This window comes from Sinohyriopsis cumingii, chromosome 2, assembly GCF_028554795.1.
Source record: "Sinohyriopsis cumingii isolate HCF-2022 chromosome 2, ASM2855479v2, whole genome shotgun sequence".
NCBI lineage: Eukaryota > Metazoa > Mollusca > Bivalvia > Unionida > Unionidae > Sinohyriopsis > Sinohyriopsis cumingii.
In genome coordinates, this window is record NC_142962.1 from 56,491,324 (window position 1) to 56,497,326 (window position 6,003).

Genomic DNA, 6,003 nt, shown 5'->3' on the forward strand with positions numbered 1-6,003 from the left:
AAAATGATGCAACTAAGATCCCGTTTCAGTCCAACCCATTTCGATCTTTAGGGGTGTTTCAGAACAACACATCAGAGATTATAAATTATTTTGAAATTTACTGTGGAAAAAAGATTTCTTTATCAATAATTTTATTTAAAATATTCTAAATTTCGTTCATGAAATGTATGATAAACATACCTTTAAGTACAAGTTATAATAAATAGTAAGATTTCATGCCATTTAGTTTATACCAGATTACCCTATGGCGTTGAATATTAGCATAGCGTGGTCATGTACTGATTGCGTGTTGTTCCGCACTAACTTGACATTGAGCATATACCAATGCGAGTGAAGTGTGAATCATTGGCATATACGGGTCTTCATTAAGAACAAGATGACGCAACATTACAGTTGGACGGCACATTACAGGGCCGAATTAGGTCTCGTGTGGGTGGGTGTGGGGAAGACACCAACATTTAAAAGCGTCTTGGCTTTCCTCGAAAGGGTTACCAACGCAAAAGTATTTCTTTATACTTAAAGTAGTGATAACAAGCAAATTTAACATTTCATCTCGGGTTAATAAATATGGTATTTTTGAGAAGGTCAAAGCGTCAGAAATAACAAATGTAGCAAATAAAGTATACTTCTTTTTCATGGTTTTTGTTCGTAGCAAAGTGCAAATAACTTATCTCTTGCCTGCAAGGAAAAAGAACTCTCACAAGTGAGCATTTTTGTACAATGTGTATAGCGAAAACAAATCCAGTAATAGAATGGTTGGGGGGGGGGGGTAATTAAAGAAGCGGTCACTAGAGAATATAACCAGACTGTTCTTGATGCATAATTTACAAATGTATGTGTATATAAAAGGAAATTTTGGAGAAATGTGCCTCTGACTAATCCAGAATTTGCAGCTTTAAATGTCTCTCCTTTTTTCCCCCACAGGTTTGATTTACATTATTTTACCTAACCCACCCGTTACTCTATTTGTTAGTATCCTGATTAAAAGTGTATAATCCATAAGTGATACTGGTCTCCAATTCTTGATGTCATCCCTATCCTCTTTTCCTTTATAAATAATTGTAATAATCCCTTCCCTCATTGATTTAGACATATGTTTTTGCTTACAAAATATTATTGTATAAAGCATTCAGGATCGGCATTAGTTCACCGTGGAATTTTTGGTAGAATGCCGCGATGAGCCCGTCTTTCCCTGGTGATTTCTTTTTCGTAAGTGTAGCGATATTTCTCGCGATTTTTTCGTCCGAGATGACATCATCACACAAGTCTTTGTGTTCTGTTATCATCTCACACCCAATATGTGTTAGGTAGTTTTCAATTGTATTATGATCGATGCATTGTGAGAGTATATAAATGTTTATAGTGAGAGAAAATACTATTTAAATATCCGATTTTTCTGTATAGATTACATTCTTTTACTTTTATTTTGTCAAGGATTTCATCCGCCTGACCCCCCCCCCCTTTGTTTTTTCTTCTTCTCTCAATTCTTCCCGTTCCTATAGACCCTGCGCTTTTTGTATATTTCCGTGAATTTCCCCGCCCTGATAGTTTTTCCCAGGAATTATTCTTCTTCTATTTCCTTTATTTTACTTATCAATTGTTCTTTTCTTCTTCATTCCTTGTTTTATCTAAATTTATTTTTAATTGATTCTTACCTTTTTTCTAAAATTTCTCTGCCTTTGTATTTGAATATTTTATGGCTTTTCTTTCTATTAACTTCATTAAAATGTCCCAGTCCTCTATTATATCGAGAGTCTCTATATTTTTAAAGGCATCAATTTTATTTCTTATTATATTTGTAAATTCTACGTCATTTAAAATTTTATTGTTTATTTTCCACTGTCCTGGTCCCACTTACATCTGTTTTTTTATTTTTAATTCAACAAACACCATATTGTAATCAGATAATTTAAAATAAGTTTTTTTTTCAGTTTTAAATATTAGTGGATTAGAATTTGTCCCATATAATCAATCTAGTCTGCTTGCTTGGCCAAGTTTGTATTCATAGGTACATTTCCTTCTTATTAGATTCAGTTTCCTATATATATCGCACATTTTATGTTTGTTTATTAGGTTTATCATTTCTTTTCTAAAAAGCTTATCATGTATAACTTGCGAGCGTCCGATAGTCAGAACTGATTGGAGGTGAAAGCTTCAGTATGAAATATGGTACTGCCCGGTTTGTCTCCGCTTCTGGTAATGTCAAAAGAAAAGAAAAAAAAAAGAAGAAAAAAAATACAAACAAACACATGAGATCTACTTGTTGATCTTAGGTTTGAGACAGATCTCTAGTAATCGCCGTAATTGGTAAGTAAAATGTTGTCTTTGTATTTCAGCAAATACAGACAGCAGGAAACTTTGTGGGGAAAATAGTAAAGGTGGTAAAATGTTGTGGTGTGTGTGGTGTGTGTGTTTTCCCCACAACATGCCAGCAGCTACCGTTGTTAAAATGTGAGAGGTATGGGGTGTACAATCTTGAACGCCGCTCTTATTCCTCAAGCAAGAATGCCAGAGGCAACGCGATTACCAATCTTTTCATATGTATAAAAAACAAATACTTACTAAACATTTAACGGCATAAACGACTGCCTTAGAACTAATGTCAGTTAAAAACGAGGAGGGGAGAGGGGGATAAATTGAACCCGGATGTAATATTTGTATTACTTAGTCACACCAGGATGTATGTGAAGTCAGGGTCTTATCTATTGGCCATATGATGTATACGGAAGTTTAAGTGCATTCATTCTGAAATATTGGTATTATAACTAGTAGACAAACATACATACTCATACGTGTTAGTGGCAGATACAGGCACTAGTGTTGGGATGTTTATTTACTCATAGAAAACTATTGTAGTTCTGTAGACCTTATGGGTCGATTGTCTCGTCATATCCACCGTCCATGACAGGTTGCTTGAATTTAAACAAAAATGGCCCGGGTGGGGGATAAGTTTATCATAAGTACCGTGATTCAGTCGGATTCTATTTCTAAATAAGGGAAGGTAAGGTTATGTCACTTTCTTTTAAATATGTAAAGCACTTAATCAGGTATGTATATACAGCGGCTAAATAAGGACCTCGTTTTATGTGTTCGTTTAAATGACAAAGGTGTGACTTTCAAATCGTTTTTCCGGCCCGCACTCTAAACGAAGTTAACCATCCCCGACTTGGGAGAAAAGAATCTTAGATATTTTCGTTAATAGTTAGTACATATGAGAGTGACAGCACATCCGTAAATTTACAATGAGTGAAAAACAAATTCCTCCCGACAATATAATAAAAAAGAGTATACACAGTATCATCCTTAGTCCGAGTTTCCTTTGACCCTTGCCAACCCATTTTTTATATTTGGACATTTATGTTGGGGTGTATGTTGGAGTGTACACCTAACATAAATATCCGAATATCAAAAATGGGGTGACAAGGGTCAGAGAAAAATCGGACTATATAATCCTCTGATTAATTCCATCACTACTTCATATTTGACTCGTCTAGCACTGTTAAGTAACCATTGAACATTGCTTACAGTTTTGTGGAACTACTAATGATTTGAGATCATTTACTCCGGAAAAGTTTGTAAAATATTGCTGGTACAATTGTCAAAAATAAATGTGTGAAACTTAAATATGTACGATTTTCTCTCACGATAATAAACGTCATACTGATAGATTTAGATCTTCACCGAACTATGTATACCTTTCTCTGTTTACCTGTATCTAATGTGCCCTCTATCTACATATATCTACTGTAGTACAGCTGATAAATCGAAGTTTTCCATATATCTACTCTAGTACAACTGATACATTCAGGTTTGCATCTATCTTGATATACGTCCTCTAGTATATACATCCAAATTTGCCCTCTGTCTACATGTATCTACTCTTGTATACCTGATATGTATAAAATTTTCTGTCAGTCTACATATATCTGTTATAGTACATATAATACATCCAAATGTGCTCTCTAGATTGTCTGCGTATATTGTTAATTAGTCCAATTTGCTCTATCTGTACATCTAGTACATCTGATAACCAGATTTGCACTCTACATATATCTACTCTAGTACAGCTGATACATTCAGATTTGCACTCTTCGCATATCTAATCTAGTACAGCTGATACATTTAAATTTTCAGTATATCTACATATATCTACTCTAGTACAGCTGATGCATCCAAATCTTCCATCTATCTAAACAAGTCTACTCTAGTACAGCTGATACACCCATAGTTTGCCGTATATCTACATATATGTACTCGTGTACAGCTGATACATCAAAATCTTCCCTCTCTATATATCTACTCCAGTATACTGCTGGTATATCCAAATTTGTTCTCTATCTACGTATATGTACTCTAGTACAACTGATGCATCCATCTACTCTTGTACAGCTTATACATCCAAATCTAAACATATCTACTATTGTACAACCCATGGACGGCATGGAGGGGGTCCGCTGGACCCCCACCCCACCCCCCATTTGCATGTGCTGTAAAATGTAAAATTGCTGTTGCATATATACGAAAATTAACAAGCCCGTCAAGTCTCCCCCCCCCCCCAACCAATCAAGTTTTGCCCCCCCCCCCCCCCGAAAAAAGTTGAAATGATGTCCCTGGTACAAGCTATTCGTCTAGATGTGCCCTCTATCTACCTATATCCACTATTGCAAAGTAGTAGCAGAGAGGGTGAACAGACCTTTTGCTGGAACGTCATTTTTAAAAAAATAAAGCTTCGTACGAAACGAAAAAACATAAGGTCAATAACACCAAACCGAAGCCTATAACTTACCGATAGTTTCTTTAATTGGGTTAGTTTTATTTTGTTTTATTACTTTATCTTTGTCATTCGTGTTCTTCTAAATTTTTATGTGCGTTCGTTTACCCACCGGACGTTTTATTGAGGTCGCACCCTCTCTGCTGCTATACATATATGAGTAATTAAATCATTATTATATCAATAATGGAATCTCACACAGTTGGATTAGCTTGAGAGCGACTAGAGGCAATTAAAAATATTTCCATGTTCGTGATGCTGTCAAGCAGCAACTACAAGCGTGTCAGGAGTCTCAGGTGGAATTTGCAGAAGGTACAGAACAATTATTTAAGCCAATTGGGAAGGCTACCGAAGGAGTTTCAGAAGCTACCAAAGGTCTTCTTCCAACGTTAAAACAAACTGCTGAGCAAACTGAAAAGATAGCAAGATGAACTTAACAAACCAAATAGCTGCTGCTCAGCCTATTGACATAGATGAAGAAGTACTTGTGGATATTGACCAAGCTTGTATTACAAACGATGAAATTGAGGGTGATTTATTAAAACAAGAAAGAGCTTATGCAAGTGATAAATTTAGCGATGACAGTATTCTCCACATAAGGAATATTAAAGATCTAGATTTACTTATATTTGCCGTGGATAGTCATTATGATAAAAAAAAATATTTTTAAAACCTGACTAATCTAATAAATATGTAAAAAGTGAAACGTTACACGAATGGGTTAATAAAGTACGTTATAACCTTGATAGGATCGATACATGAAAAGATGCAAGATATAATGATTTTATTGATGGAGTAAATAAACATTAAAAAAATTACAACGACTAGAATCACAACAACTGTTAGTATTACAAGAGCAACCATCTCAAACAATAAGTGATGAAGAAGCTGAACAAAAAAAAACACAGAAAAAAAGAAGCTAAACGAGAGAGAGAGAGAGAGAGAACAAGAAAAGGAAAAAGAAAAAGACCCGGAATTTAAGAGATTTAAACAAGTGTGGGCATTACGTTCTTCGCCAGGTAAGACAGATTTAGAAGAAACAACTGGAAGTGGTTTTGTTACGCAAGGAACTTGTCCTGACAGTGTTCTTGCCGATGTTGACCGTATAAAATTCTGATCGGAGGAAATCGTGCAGGAAATAATTCTCCAGAAATTATTAATGAAATATCTGATATTTATCGAAGATTATTTACAAGAGGTGTTATGGATCATAATAATTATCATTCTATCTT